Source organism: Boleophthalmus pectinirostris, unplaced genomic scaffold (genome assembly GCF_026225935.1).
Source record: "Boleophthalmus pectinirostris isolate CB_2022bp ecotype Guang Dong unplaced genomic scaffold, ASM2622593v1 HiC_scaffold_10, whole genome shotgun sequence".
NCBI classification, from domain to species: domain Eukaryota; kingdom Metazoa; phylum Chordata; class Actinopteri; order Gobiiformes; family Gobiidae; genus Boleophthalmus; species Boleophthalmus pectinirostris.
Genome location: NW_026570971.1, coordinates 26,827,794 through 26,844,699, shown reverse-complemented (window position 1 = coordinate 26,844,699; position 16,906 = coordinate 26,827,794). Strand labels below are relative to the sequence as shown.

Sequence of the window (16,906 nt, the reverse complement as noted above, 5' to 3'; positions counted from 1 at the left end):
CTGTGGAGAGATGCTATTTTTATTGATATTTTTTCCCTGGTAGGTGTGCTGATGACAGCTTCTCAATTTCATAAAACTAAATTATACCCTGTTTTTATTTGGAAAACACTTTTACCTTTTCTAAGATCTGAGATTTGAAAAAAGAACATTTAAAGCAGCCAACTGTGTTTAGAATCGGCAACAATCATTTTGAGAATAATAGTTTTCAATTATTCCAACAAAAGCTCATTTCTGTGATTGAATTATTTTAGTACCAACAGAATGGAGGTTTTCGCAAAGCTGTTTCCAGACTGGGGACTTGGATAATTAGCGTGCGCCAGTCTATAATGTCATCTTTTGTGTCTTATTGTTCTTGTGCTCCAGCTGGTCCCATCAGATAGCCGTCCTCCTCCAGCCGGGCTTTGTTGTGTACATTTCTTGTTGCTAAGCGCTGGTCCGAGGTCTCGTTTTAGAGATAAAGTCAGAAGCCGAGAAGGTCTGGACATCAACAGAGTGGGGGGAGTTACACTGGTATATGTCATCATGATGTTTACAAGCTCCTATGGTTTTAAAGATCCCATATTATACACAAAATCGTTGTTGCCTCATCAGAAACATACCTGGAGTTTTGTTTCATTCACACTTGTCTGAGTCACCCTTTATTATTAGTCTGGTTAAATCTCCAAAATGCAAAATGCTCTGTTCCACCTTGTGATGCCACGTTATGATGTTTTCAAGTTAACAGCTATTTTTACCTTTAGTTCAGAAGAGAACTAAAGGTAAAATCATCCAAATGATTCTAGTGAAACGGTGTGGAGTTTAAAAACACAGCGTAGCACTTCCTGTCTTACCACATGACATGACAAAGCAGAACATTGTTTTCCATTTCAAAGAAGAACTCAGCTAAAATATGCAGGGTTTGTGTGTTTAACATATGTGAATGAAAACAACCACAACTCTGAGTATGATTTTAATGATGAGGTTCAAAATGTTATGGACCAGAACAGTAACAGTAGTGTTGTAGTCAAGACCACACTAATTGAGACCAAGACCAAGACTTTTAAAGGTTGAGACCGAGACAAGACCAAGACCACAGCCCATCAAGATCAAATCACAACCATTTTTGTCATTTTCTATATTTATTTGTATTTTATTGTTATTTTGGCACAGTTATATGTTTATATGTTTTGTTATAATGTTGTTGTTTTTTGTTTTTTTTAAATAAATCTATCTCCATTTGATCTGATTAATGTTCATTTAAGCTTAAAATAAGTAAACTGTACCACACTGAAACACTCTGCACCCCTTTTTTGGACCCTCACCCACAGTTTAATCCCACTTCCACTGGCACTTTACAGAAAACAGCTTCAACGTTAATCAAATGGGCTTTTTCAAGCTCATAACATTTACAGTTACATTATCTTATTGGTTTTGCAGTGATGAAATATGATTGCACTCATCGAGTGTTAGACCTCGAGTCTGAGACGAGACCGAGTCCAAATGCACTTGAATCTGAGACGAGACCAAGACCGCAAAAAAGTGTCTTGGTCTTGAGTACCACAAGACTAAGTAACAGTAACAGTAACTCCACTGAAAATGATAAAAGCCACCGAAAATGCCTAAGACCCTAATATGTTAATATATATTACCTATTCTATTCTGTTCTTAAAAATGTATTTTTTGAAAGGTCAAAAGTCCCCAAAAGGGTGCCCAAAATTAAAACCCCTCAACCTGCATTAATAACTGCATGTTCACTGGGTCCATTTCCTATTAAAGCCTATATCCGCTCTCTTTTTGTTTCGCACTGTAGTAATACATCGTACTTCAAAATTTCATTTCAGGCCTAGTCAAAAGTCCCCAAAATAGCACCCGAAACTGAAATCTCGCAACCTGCATGAATAACTGCATGACTGTTTATTGAATCCATTTCCAAATAAAGTCTATATATCAGCTCTCTTCTTATTGCCTCTTGCTTCACTTGCAGCTCACACTAATCAAGTCTTAAGTCTTCATAATGACCGCCAGATTCTCATCAGTGTAAATCTATGGAGAGAGTGAAGCGTGTACATGTCCCACTGCTCTGTCCAGGAGATTGCACCACTGTGGTCTTGGCTTAGAAGCTAATCATCGAGCTTAACCTTCTCGTAGTACTAGCCTGCTCCACATTGACCCAATTCCCAAGACTTGGCTTACAAGGCTCCTCTAGCTAGCTGTTGCCTTGGACTAGGCCTGTCACAGAAACACATTTTGAAGTAGGATATATTCCTGAAGAAAATATAGATGATAAACGATAATACTGGAACTAAATTATGCCTCTGACACAGTCAACCTAAAGTAGAACTATCTCCAAAAAAAAAAGGAAAAAAAAGCTTTAAATAAATAAATAAATAGCTGAATACTTAATTCAGTGGAGAGGTTATTGCTTTGTCTGGAATGTTTCACAGTATGGCACAAGCCATTTGTATCATATTTGATACACAACATTCTGAGATGTCTGCCCATCCACATGATCAATATTTTTTTCCTGAAAAACCTGTTGTATACAATTAAATACTTGTCAGCTGCCCTTTAGTGGGCTTCCTATGGTTGTCAGTAAATAACAGGCTCAGAGGAAACAATTTTCAAAATGGCCACATTGGTGGACGTAACTTTCTCTGTTTTTGGAGGAACAACTTTGTAAATTTTGAAAAGGTTAGTGAAAGAATTGCCTAAATATTGTTTGTGATTCTTCAATATGAACATTTACTTCCTTAGATTAATCCTTCATATTGTTACATCATTTTGTAGAAAAATCATGTTAAAATAAAATAAACATGGTTGGGTTCTATAAAATGACCATGAAGGCCTAACATATCAAATATGATGCAGTTTTTATTTATAAAATTGTCAATGTTATCATTATTATGTTTTTTTGTTGTTGTTTTTTTTACATTTGTTCAAAGGTCTAATAAAGAGTTAAATATCAAAGAATCAGAATTTTCTGTCTCTTATTTCATGTGTCAGGCTTTATACGGTTAAGCCATTCTATCTTTATTCTTCATGGAGACCAAACAAGACCAAATTACAGGTCAGATCTGAGGAGAGGCAACTCTGCTCACATTCAGAATGCCTGTTCTTCTAGGTATTGTTGAGCTATAAAACCACTGTAATTGAATAAATGTAAGGTAGAAGTGTTTATTGTCATACTGTGGAACATTCCAGTTAGAGCAATGACTCTCTCCATAGAAAGAAGCAGGTGATGGAAAAATTACACAATGCACCTATATGAACTTAGTGTACATCTATAATGAGTCATAGATAGAAGTTATGTATTCAACGGTCTGCAGCTCAAATTCTTATTGTAGAACAGAAAAATAACAAGAAATACTACTGGTACTATGCAGTTCCTATAATAATTATTGACCTGCAAAAATGATTGTTCCTTCTAACATGAATCGAACAATAAGTCTATATATTATTTATCATGGCAGGCTTACGCTGGACTCTTTCTAACTGACACCATCATAAATATTCAGACATTTATTTTGTAGTAGATGCAGGAGAGACGCTGTGAATAACGATGGGTCAGATCTGACTTACTGCACGGCTCTGCACTTGTAATTAAGAGAGGGTCAATATTGGTGCTTCAGAGCAGTAAATTAATTTGATGTTAAGTTCTTGAACTGTTGTGAGTGGACTTCTTCTTGTGGCTGTCTTGTCGGTTGGAATGTGGGTTCTAATGTCTCTTAATAGCTTTATGATTATATATTAAACATAGGGGGAAGACATAGAAGGAAGTAGCATATGTATTTCTATATACAGTATGTTAAACTGTATGTTATGTTGTTTCCTCATCACAAACATATCTGGAGTTGTGTTTTGTTCACTTGAAAACTACTACTACTACATGCCTTTGGTGATACAGGCAGGGTTACTCCAACATGTGTGAATGAAACAAAACACAACTCCAGGTATGTTTTTGATTAAGTAACTACAGTCCAACTTGACTTAAAGCTCACAAGAGTCAATTTTGTGTAATACAGAAGGTTTAAAATAACTCCAGATTTTGAGTAGTAGCGTGTTGCTGGGTTGGAATTAGCGTGACCCGAGGATCCCTGACTTGCACCGTCTGGCTTTAATAACACCTGCTGCTTCTACTTAGGCCTTACAATCTGGTGTAATGTGGAGGTTAACCGCATTGATACATTGAACAAGAATCATTATGTGCATTATTAAGAGTATTTTAAGAAATTTGATGGGCAAAAATTCTACCTGTGCATTGAAAATCTATACTAGGGATATTCTTAGCAAAAATGTGTACTACTACAGGATCAATAGATAGGGTGACAAGAATTTCAAAATAAAAACATGGGACGTCCCCGTTTTTTTGGTGGTTAGGAATAATAAAACTGTGAAACGGGTGCGTAATTAAGGAAAATTGTTGTGCAGAGACCATTCGTGGCTAACATGTGAGCCAGTATAGTCACATTTTCTTTGTCTTTTGGTTGTTTTGAAGCAGATTTTTTGTATTTTACCTAAATAAATTACAATTTATGCCCCTCTTTATTGTCGGCAGGTATCAAATTGGTCAAAAATAGGGACATTTCTTGTATAAAACTGGGACAAATCACTGGTTTTGTATAGATCTGCTAGGACAGGGGACACAGGGCTCAAAACCTTGGACTGTCCTGGGTAAATAGAGACATCTGGTCACCCTGTCAATAGAATAACAATTGTAAAGAATCATTTAAACTAGTCTAATAATTAATTTTGTATGGATTTGAAAACTTAGAGAATATTGTTGTTTGTCCTTGGCCTATCATTGACCTTTTAGTGAAATCCAATATAAAATGATACAGAATTATTCAACCTTTTACTCAGTCCTGACAAATTATGTACAATATAATACAAGGGACTCACTGTAAATTAGGGCTGCACAATTTTAAGAAAAAAAAAAAAAAATCGAATTAATAAATCATTTTGATTTTTTTTAGACGAGTATTACAGTTGCGATTTGCTGTATATGTTTAAAAGGATTGTGTTTCACAGTGCACATTATAAACAACGCCATAAATATTTATGAGACTGAAATATGATCTGATATGATAATACAAGAATCCCATGCATTTCAGAACATGGTTGAGTTCTAATCTAACCTACAGTTATAACTAGGGATGTAAAAATAACTGAAATATTGTGGTATTGAATTGTCAATCATCTCACAATAATATTGTAGGCCATCATAATATATAAAATTACAAGTCTCTTTGCTTAAATTAACAATTATAGTGCAGCATGAGCTAAAAAAAAAAACAGAACTACATAGACCATGATGCTTTGCTCCGTTTCAGACTGCATGAAAAAACTGTTCTGAGCACCCTGAAATCTTAGTTTTTTGGATTAAGTCAAACATTTTAAAAGGAAAAAGTCGCATATTTACAGTTTTGTTTGCCTCCACCAAATATCTCAATAAACATTGTACCATGCGAGGTATATCGTGAAAATATCATATCCAGAGACTTGGCTATTGTTGCATTCGTAGTTACAACCTGATTTTTGTTCTTTGGAAAGGACATTCTATTATCTAAATAACTGCAGCACAATTGAAATTTGATAATTGCACCTACTTAAATTGCGATTTCGATTCGAGTACAATTAATTGCGCAGTGCTATTGTAAATCCACATTAATTTCCTGTCTGTGTAGGATTCTGTTTGTTCACATATAGGTACTTGACTGGAGCCTAATTAGCACAGAGGAGGAGGAGAAGCTCAAAGTGGCAGATGGTGACAGGGACACAGTGAGTACATTCAAGCACACGCTGCTCTCTATAATACCACTTAAGCAGGTTTGTGACTGCTAGATATGTATAATATAGAGGAAATGGTAACACAGAGGCAATGCTTAAAAAATGTGTGAAGTTAAAAGTGATTTCTTCGTTAAAAAAAATACAGAACGTAACAGATATATTAGACAGACAGCATAGATTGCTCATGCTGCGTGCGGTCTGCATCTCATTAGTAAGAGCTTTATTCAGTTTATTAGCTTTAAAAAGCAAGTAAGTCCAGTTAGTTTAGTTTAATTTGTTGATAATAAAGAGCTTTATTGTCCAGTAATCAGGAAGTGCAGGTCAGCATTCTAGTTGTAGTCGTAGCTTTACTGTCTCTGCACTGTTAAATGAATAATTCGGTGAATAATTAGGATGGTCTGAATGAAGATAGTTGAGGAATAACTCTGGACCAAGGCAACTGCTTGAAATAAATTAGTTTTGTAAAACAGTTAAAACCAGGTACAGCTCCTTAATTCAAAAGCGTAGTAGTCTTTTAAATGGTCAAAAGTCCTCAAAATTTAACTTGCAGACAGGAAGCTGATAGCAATTTCAATTTCATTTCTCTTCAGCTACTAGATCAGGAATCCAAATACAGACGGTTTGCAAAAACCCAGCAAGTGTGAGTTTGGGCACCAGCCAATCAGGGAAGAGCCATATATTCAGTGCTGTCAACCATTCCCTAGAGCGAGGATTTAAAGCCGGAATAAAGAGAATGTTTGGTGAATTTGATCAAGGGGAAAGTCGCTATTGCCCTTCTTCCTAAGGGATTTGGGAAAAGCGTAATATACCAGTGACTACAAAATAGCAGTGATTGGTTAAATGATAAAAAGTACCCACCTACTGTCAAGCGAACGAATTCTAACACTGCAAGGTCCGACGGTTTCTATGAAGTGAAACCGGCTGATGAATCAGGCTAGGAAGCTGACACCACCCAAAGATAACACAGAGGCAAGGCTAACACAGAAGACTAAAAGTAACTGGGGAATCCCACTGAGTACCTGAAAGGCTCCCCTGACGAAACTCCAGCTCACCTGCACAAAGGATATGTTTGTTTACATACTGTGCACTGGGCTCCCATAACTCATAACAGCATATTTAACTAACATGAGCAAAGCAGAGCTGTAGCTTACTGTTCATTTATTTTGCAGGCAAGAATTAATTTGAGTGGTTCTATAGGGTGAACACTGAAAAAAACAATCCATTAATATTTATTATTTGTTTAGTTTTTTTTAGATTATATTACAGCAATGATTAAATTATGTTTTGCAATCAGAAATGTGCTTAAATGAATTGTAATGAACCACACGTTTACTCACATTTGAACATTACAATTAGTTTTTTCTTTCATTAGACCTTTTGACAGATCTTTTTATATTTTAGACAACATACATAATATTATTTTGCATATCTTAGACTTAAAATTATCTCTCATACTAAAGTAGTGATGTCTACATACAATAAAATATAGCAAGGCTTTCATTATATGTTCCTACAACCTGTCCAACAACCACCAATCACAAAGGCACACAGATATATATATATATTTTTTTTTACAAGGTCTTGCTCAAGGACACAACAACAGGTAGCACAGAAAATACACTGCTAAACTACATGTGAACAAACTCAGCAAATGTCATCCATAACCAATAAATGTGGTTGAACGTAAGACACTGCCTGCACTTTCTTTCTACTATGACGCACTATGTAACTTTTCTGATGGAGGGTCTGTCACCTTCCTGTCTCCATGGAGATGTTGTTGCTTTGTCTGGAATGATCCCAGAGGGTGGCATTAAACACTGGAGATGCAATCCAACATTTTCATTTCCGATACCAGTGCAGAGACTGAGAACAGCATCCTTTAAAAATAAAATAAGATTAAACTGATCCAAAGATGTTATGTAGCTGTTATTTATCTCTCAAATAACTACAGATCAACTTTATATAAGCAAAATTCAAATATTGTGAGACTTTCTAGTAGGCGCACTAACAGTCTTATTACATTATTGCATATGTCCATCCAGGAAATTGAATAAACCAGTATTATCCAATCCAGAAACATTTCCATGTGACACCACAAGACCATTTCTTATTATGCTTCAAAATTCAAGTTTTATGCCATACCGTTAAACCCAGTCACATTCACACTAGTATTTACATGTGCAGTCCATAAAGCCAGTCTGGACTTAACTACATTCACATGTGCTAAAATGACTTGAGCATCTTTACAGTGTCAGAATAACTGAGAGGCCGCTGTGGCTATTGTAATGCATTTTTAATCTCGAGCTCTTGGGTTATTCCTCTACTAATTTCCATGAAAACTTTCCACGGATTATGATGAGCACATGGTGGAATAACAGTGAAAAGACAATGTGGAAAAAGCCTATAATGCTCTCTCCATTTACAGATTAAATTTACTTTTGCCCTGTGTATTTTTTTGTTAAAGAGTCCATATTACGTTGTTTTTGGATCAATGTTATAATGTTGTTTCCTCATCACAAACAGACCTGGAGTTGTGTTTTGCTCCACTCACACGTTTAACACACAAACCCTGCATATTTAAGATGAGTTCTTCTCTCAAACTAAAACACTCTGTTCCACCTTGTGATGTCATGTGATAATACAGGAAGTGCTCCAATGTGTTTTGAAACCCCATGAACCTTCACTACATCACTTGAAAAATTTTAGTCCTGGAAGTGCTAATCTCTACTGAAAAAAGGTAAACAGTAAATGCTAACTTGAAAGCTACCACTTCATGACATCACAAGGTGGAAGACAGCATTTTAAGATTTGGAGATGTAGGCAGACTAATGCCCTGAAGATCTTGTTCCAAAATGCCCCAGTTACCTTAATCTAAAAACAGACTTTCTATTTGAATCACAGTTGCAGGAACAGCTCCACTGCCCCTGATTTTAACCATATCTGCTTCTGCACTGTAAAAATGTGAAAAAATTTGTGGCTTGCTTACAAAATATAAGTATACTACAAAAATAGTATAAGTATACGGTGAAATGTGTTGGTCCAATAACAAACAATAAACTATATAAACACATTTCTATGTATTTATTTAACTTTTATTTAACCAAAAAATAAATAAATAAATAAAAATAGGACAAGACAATAGGGCATTTTTCCTAGTTAAATAAAGGTTAAATAAATAAATGGTTTATATTGTTTTTATAGTTTTAGGTTGTTTTTCTTATTGGACCAGCGTATATCACAGTATTATAGTTGTAGTGTACAGGTTTCAAAAGTATCCATGGGTTTCTAGGTCCCTGTCCACACTGGTACGTATTCAGATCGTTTTTGTTGCAGTTTTCGTTCACACTAATCCGATGGAAAACGGCTCCAGAGACGGAATGATCTGGTGCTGCCAGGTCCCACGAATTCATCTGAGTACAGATCTGATCCGGCACCGTGTGGACACCTGAAAAAGCTGAAACGCTGATGTAGGTCTATGAGCCACAAAGTAATTCACCGCCAAAACGCTAAGAGGCTAGAATATATGTCCATTCATATATACGTCTATGTGTATGACCTGCAGATATATAATCTCTGAAAAGTTTAACATGAGCCATCTCCAACACGATAGAAACACAGAACAGACTCACCATTAGCAGAACACCCCTCTGCCACAGAAAGAACACATATAATCCACTGAGTCGTGTCCTTTAGTCCAACAGAAGCTGAACCGCATCAGCGCACATTAGCAAGCTGTTTTGAGCGCTTAGTTTATTTAATTAGCCATGCGGTTTTAAGTTTCATTTCTGTAAAACGTAAACAAATATGCTTAAAGCTGTGTGAATAGCGAAGGACTGCGGACACCGAAACCATGTGTCTGGACGCTGATCGTTTCTAATACAGTTATACGCGGATTTGTTTCAGTCTAAATGGGGTCTAAAGTAATGAGAAACAGTAGCCATAGCAATTAACAATTCAAAACACAATATTCTATCTTTTGAATAGTCAAAAGTCCTCAAAATGTCACCTGTAAACAGAAAGCTGAAGCCCATGAAATATTACTTGTATAAAGCTAAATTTATATAAACCAGCCACCCACACATTTAAAACCAAATATCATGATCGTACAGTAAGTACTCAGTACAACATTTAAGTTCTGAGTACTTTTAAAGGTCCCAGATTCTGTTCTATGTTACAATGTTGTTTCCTCATTACAAACAAACCTGGAGTTGAGTTTTGTTTCATTCACACATGTTTAAGACACAAAACCTGCATATTTACCCTGTGTTCTTTTCACAAACTGAAAACACTCTGTTCCTTTCATAATACAGGAAGCGCTCCACTGCGTTTTTAAGCTCCATACATCTTCACTAAAATCATTTGGGGAATTCCAGCCTTGGAATTTCCAAAGGTGAAAGGTAGCTGTTAACTCCAAAATGACTTTCACACTGTGTTTTTGTCTCAGTTCTCCTTCATTAACACTCATATATATATTGCTGTTACATTCACTTCAATCACACTCCAATCACGTCACCATCTCCACAGTAACCACCTATTTTTGCCTTTGTTACCACGAGTTGAGTCATTTCTGTCTTTCGTCAAGTATTCTTATGCAACTAGTCACTGCAAAAAGCAATACTATATAAGACTGTAAAACGAATATTAAGCATTGGAGTTCATTTGACCAGTGTGGTATTTAGTCATTAGGTTAGAATTTGTACAGGTTAGAAGATATTTTGGCAGGAGTTTTTAATTATTATAATTATTTTAAATTTCAAGCTCAGGTAGTTGTCCATTAATCGGCCAAGAGCAATTTTGTTCTTCATTCTCAGACTATTGCTTGGAATAGTCAAGAATTATTGTCTTTTTCTCCTTGATAATACAATTGTACTATACCTGACCATTGCTACTACACTATGGTTTTACTCTTTGTTTTATGTCTGCACCAAAGAACAGTCATACTTGCTGAATTATTTTCCATGACAACAATAATAAAGATTGCTCTGAATCTGATTAAAACAAGAAATATGCATCAAACTAGTTAGATAACCAAAAGCTACTACTTAAATGCCACATCTTATGCAAAACTGACATGACTTTATCCATGTTAAAATGTTGTTTCCTCATCAAAAACATACCCGGTGTTAAGTTTTGCTTCATTCATTCATGTTTGATTAACCCTTTAATATTAGTATGAAACATCATTTTAAGTTTGAGAGAAGAAGTCAACCTAAATATGCAGGATATGTGTGTTAAACAGTTGTGAATGAAACAAAACACAGCTTCAGGTTTGTTTTTGATGAAACAACATTATAACACAGGTCAGAAAATAGCATTAAATGGGCCCTTTAAATGTAGTCTTGTACTATCACTGGTATGTGGCTATAGCCTAGAGATGGGTAATATATAATTTTACCAACTATATCTGGAATTTTGTATTGAAGATACTCATCCAGATGATTCTAGTGAAGATGTATGGAGTTTAAAAACACAGTGGAGCACTTCCTCTATCACAACATGATATCACAAGTTGGAACAGAGTGTTGAGAGTGCTTTTTGAGAGAAGAACTCAGTCTAAATATGCAGGGTTAAACATGTGTGAATGAAGCAAAACACCAAGTATGTTTTTAATGTGACAACAACATTATAACAGATCCAAAAATAGCATAACATGGGACCTTTAAAAACACACTGGTCAAAACTGCTGAAATGCAAGACGAATATACTCTGCTTTTTCCACTGTACCTCTGCTTTTCCTGTACTTTCATCATGCACACTGGAGGGCTTATCGTGTAGCTATAACAGACAGTGCGTCGGTCCACTCCTCTTGTCACTTACACACCCAGGAAGTTGACTCACATACATTTTCACACGTATAAGCAAGTCATAGTCAAGGCCTACGTGATTCACACCTCTCGTTCGACAACACCACAATAACACATGGAGCGGATAGATGGATGGATGGACTACGGTCGGATGGAGGAGAGAAACGAATCCAGATGGAGCCTTAAGCCGTGGCATTTGCCTCTGAAACGGGGGTTTATGCGTCACGCTGGCGTCATTCTCACCGTATAGCTCAATGTTGTGCTATAGTCAAGGAAGCACGGGGGGGACAAGCGCGAGGGATGCTGGCTGCTGCAGATTGGCGCACGCGTCGCCATTATAGAGCGAAGCACCCGCGCGACCACCCCTTGTCATAATAAGAGTTTCATTCATAAATACCAGAGGATCGGGATCTCGCAAGCGGCGTTTACCCCACCATACTAGTCTACCCAAGCCCAGACGCCCTCTCCTCCTCCTCCTCTTCCTCCTCTTTCTCCTCGCTCCCCTCTCTCCCTCTCCTTCGCCTACTCTTCAAAGCGATACACGATAATCCAAGCATCTTCCCCTGACAATATGGCTTCGGACATAAAGCTCTTTACGTTGCGTTTGATAACTCCCGAGCAAGAACGAAAACAACCAAAAAAAAAAAAAACAACACAAATGGACAAAATGCATGACGGGAATTGACATAGTTGATAACGAGATAGACGCAAGACACCGTCAAAGCGCGCGGTTATATGCACGGTATGTTTGGGCACAGATGGAGCAGCCGCGTTGTTGAGCATCCATAAAAATCTTACCTGGTTGTGATGGGAAAAGTCCGCTTCAGGCTCAGTCCTTGGTTCAGACGGATGTAAGAGACTCGTAGTGCATTTTACTCGGTTCATGTAGCGCTCATGTACGCGATTTTTCCAAAACACGAAAGGAAAAGCTCGGCAGAAGCAGCGGTAGCAGTGGGGCTTTGGATCGGCAGACTCTCTCTCCCTCTCTCGCTTCCTCACTCCGCGCAGATAGGACGTGGGAGGGGAGGCGCTGCTCTGATGCCCGCTCCCTTTTCCTCGTCCAACACTTATTCAATTTTAGACACTTCCTGGTGGTGGGATGCCAGGAAAAGAGACTATTTAATGCCTTGATATCCGCGATTCATTACAGTAATCTCTAGGTGCCAAATATACTGGGACCTGAATATTGTTAACTCACATAGTTCTTCAAAGGCTAAGTTATATTCATGTTAACCAGTACTCTGCCCACTCTTCTTCAGTTTTTAGACATTTCCTGGTGATGGGAAGCCTGAAAAAGAGATTACTTAATGCCTTGATATCTAGTAACACAGCCATACTGGTGCCATATATAATGGGACTTGCACTCTGTTTACGCACATCGTTCTTTATAAGCTAAATATATTTTAAGTTTTACTCATTTTATCCTGTATTCTACCCACTCTCCTTCAGTTCTTCAAAGGCTAAGTTATATTCATGTTAACCAGTACTCTGCTCACTTTTCTTCAGTTTTTAGACATTTCCTGGTGATGAGAAGCCAGAAAAAGAGACTATTTAATGCCTTAATATCCAGTATCACAGACATTTTAGGTGTCAGATGTACTTGAACTTGCAATTTGTTTACATATATAGTTCTTTAGAGGCATAATATTTTCTTAATTTCTTAAATTTATCCCGTATTCTGCCCACACTTGTTCAGTTCTTTAGACACTTCCTGGTGATGAGAAGCCAGAAAAATAAACTATGTAATGTCTTGATATCCGCGATTGATTACAGTAATCTCTAGGTGCAAATATACTGGGACTTGGAGTTCATTTACGCAGTTCTTTATACGCTAAATATATTTTAAGTTTTACTCATTTTATCCTGTATGCTGCCCACTCTTCTTTAGTTCTTAAGTTTTTCAGATATTTCCTGGTGATGAGAAGCCAGAAAAAGAGACTATTTAATGCCTTAATATCCGGTATCACAGACATTTTAGTTGCCAAATGTACCTGAACGTGCAATTTATTTACGCATGTTCTTTATAGGCATAATATTTTCTTATATTAAATTTATCCTGTATTCTGCCCACACTTGTTCAGTTCTTTAGACACTTCCTGGTGATGAGAAGCCAGAAAACGAGAGTATTTAATGCCTTGATATCCGGTATTGACCACAGTAATCTTTACGTGCCAAATATACTGGGACTTGCACTTTGTTTACGCACATCATTCTTTATACACTAAATATAGTTTAAGTTTTACTCATTTTATCCTGTATGCTGCCCACTCTTCTTCAGTTCTTCAGTTCTTCAGACATTTCCTGGTGATGAGAAGCCAGAAAATGAGACTATTTTAATGCCTTGATATCCATTATTGACTACAGTAATCTTTAGGTGCCAGTTATACTTGGAATTAGAGTTTGTTTATGCACATCGTTCTTTATAAGCGAAATATATTTAAAGTTTTACTCATTTTATCCTGTATTCTGCCCACTCTTCTTAAGTTTTTCAGACACTTCCTGGTGATGAGAAACCAGAAAAAGATATTATTTAATGCCTTAATATCCGGTATTGACCACAGTAATCTTTAGGTGCCAAATATACTGGGACTTGCACTTTGTCTAAGCAGATAGTTCTTTATACGCTAAATATATTTTAAGTTTTACTCATTTCATTCTGTATTCTGCCCACTCTTCTTAAGTTTTTCAGACACTTCCTGATGATGAGAAGCCAGAAAAAGAGACTATGTAATGCCTTGATATCCGGTATTGACCACAGTAATCTTTAGATGCCAAATATACTGGGACTTGGAGTTTGTTTGCGCAGTTCTTTATAGCCTAAATATATTTTAAGTTTTACTCTTTTTATCCTGTATTCTGCCCACTCTTCTTCAGTTCTTCAGACACTTCCTAGTGATGAGAAGCCAAAAAAGAAAAGAGATCTTGATATCCACTATTGATCACTGTCTTTAAAGATGCCAAATAAGTGCCATTTTGTTCTGCATCAGCAAAACATCTTTAAAGATCCACTGTGTAACTTTTGTGCTGGAGGGTTTGCCATGTGCTTGTCTCCATGGGGATGATATTGCTTTGCCTTGAATATCCCATTACATTTAATACAATTACAGGTGATTTGGTTGCTCATTCATACATTTAAAAAAAAAACATGCATTCATACTGTAGGCAGGGTAACATTGCCATAGATCTGACCTGTAACTTGGTCTGGTGGCGTTACATGCCTGTTGCTATGGAAATGGATATGCTTAATGTCATACTGTGTAACATACCAGGCAAAGCAATTACATTTCCTTTAAGACAAGCTGGTGGTGGACCCTTCACTACAAAAGTTACACACCTTTAAGTTTTTATTTTACACTTCTGCCTATTTCCTAAACTGTTAGGATTGTTAGAAATTATTACGTACATGAGTTTAATCTACATTGCATCACAATACAGTGGTAGTATAGAGAAGCGGGATGCCTTTTAACTTTGTATTAGCACAGATTGATTGATACTGACTTGTGTGATTAGTAAAAAATATAACATGATCACAACTCCAAAATGTATGTTAAAGATCCACTATTAGACAAAATTCTTCTTGTCAGCTTTAAGCCATGTAATAATGTTGTTACCTCAAAACATACCTGGATTTGTATTTTTGTTTCATTCAGACATGTTTGAGTAATTCTTTATTATTAGTCTGTCTACATCTCCAAAGCTCAAAATGCTCTGTTCCACCTTGTGATGTCATGAAGCGGTAGTTTTAAAGTTAACAGCTACAGTTTACCTTTTGTTCAGTAGAGATTGGCAATTCCAGATCTGAAATTATCCAAATGATTCTAATGAAGGTGTATGGAGTTTAAAAACACAATCGAGCTCTTCCTGTATTGACTCATGACATCACAAGGTGTTTTCTGTTTGAGAGAAGAACTCAGCCTAAATCTGCAGGATTTGTGTGTTAAACATGTGTGAATGAAACAAAACAAACTCCAAGTGAGTTTTTTTTTATGAGGAAACAACATTATAACCTGAATCAGAAGGGCCCTTTAAACCATATAGGCTCTACATTATGGAGACTACGCCGCTTTTTGACGTCAGTATTTTTTTTCTTATGTTATCCAAATATAGCATATACGGAATTCCCCTTATTCCCTTACCTGTCAAATACAAAATGGCGACACCTAGCAACTCTTGTGTACAGTAGCAGTCAAAATTTTGGACTTAAATTGTCATGGTTTCTGTCTGTGTAGAACAACTCGGCACGTGCGTAATCACAGTCTTGTATAGTCAGTTTCAGCACCAAGGACAGCTCCAGTATTGAATTTCAGCCATGACGAGCAAAGCAAGCATTCACAGAACTACTGACGCACTTATGTGTAAAAAAAAAAAAAAAAAGTGCAAATGTATTAAATGTAGCTATAAGTGGGGTAGAATGAATGTCGAGGTTTATAATCCAGGAAGTAGATCTGCGTGTTTTTATGACGTTCATTTCTTGACGCACGGTTGATTGACTTGTTAGATTTTCCGCTACAGTGACGACCAGCAGTGAATAAAATGTCCCCATGTGCTCATAAATAAGCATTGTTGTAACCAGGCCTTGTTTTGTGCTGCGGTCGACAGTAACGTGACGGTCCATGACTCACCAGAGACACGGCGTAAAGTGTGTGTCTCCCTCTAGTGGCGACACGAAAAACCGCAGCCCTCACATTGAGATAGGCCGCAGAGGAGACGAGGTGATTACAACTAGAATTGATCGACTCAGTGGCAGGGATTATGACTGAAGATCAGAGGGGAGAGGGATCATGCTGGAGTGGATTTCCAATAGTATAGTGTTTAAACGTGGCATTTGGATTTAGGAGTGTTATAAACTAAGAATAAGTCAAATGCAGCGGTGGGAAGAATACTGATAATGTGTACTAAAAGGTCCATATTGCTCTATTTTCTATTCTATGTTATAATGTTCTTTCCTCATCACAAATATATATATACCTGGAGTTGTTTTTTGTTTCATTCACACATGTTTAACACACAAACCCTGCATATTTAGGCCGATTTCTTCTCTCAAAAAAAAAAAAAAAGAAAAAAAAAACTACACTTCTTCTTGTGATGTCCTGTGGAAATACAGGGAGTGCTCCATTGTGTTTCTAAACTCCATACATCTTAATCATGTGAATGTTTTCAGCCCTAGAATTGTCAAACTCTATTAAACTAAAGGTAAAATGTAGCTTTTAACTTAAAACCTAAAGCTTCATGACATCACAGGGTGGAACACAGCGTTTTGAGTTTTGGGGATGTAGACAGACAATAATGCAGGATTACTTAAACATATGTGAATGAAACAAACACTCCAGGTATGT

General features: G+C 36.8%; 1 protein-coding gene across 1 annotated transcript in view; it reads right to left on the bottom strand.

The window, feature by feature from the left end:
• Window positions 1-12,518, bottom strand: part of diras1b (DIRAS family, GTP-binding RAS-like 1b) — a 30,224-nt gene extending 17,706 nt beyond the window's left edge. The window contains exon 1 of the mRNA XM_020919055.2: window positions 12,369-12,518. The gene's annotated coding sequence lies outside the window, so the exon portion shown is untranslated. The remainder of the gene's footprint in view (window positions 1-12,368) is intronic.
• Between the last annotated feature and the right edge of the window lie 4,388 nt (window positions 12,519-16,906).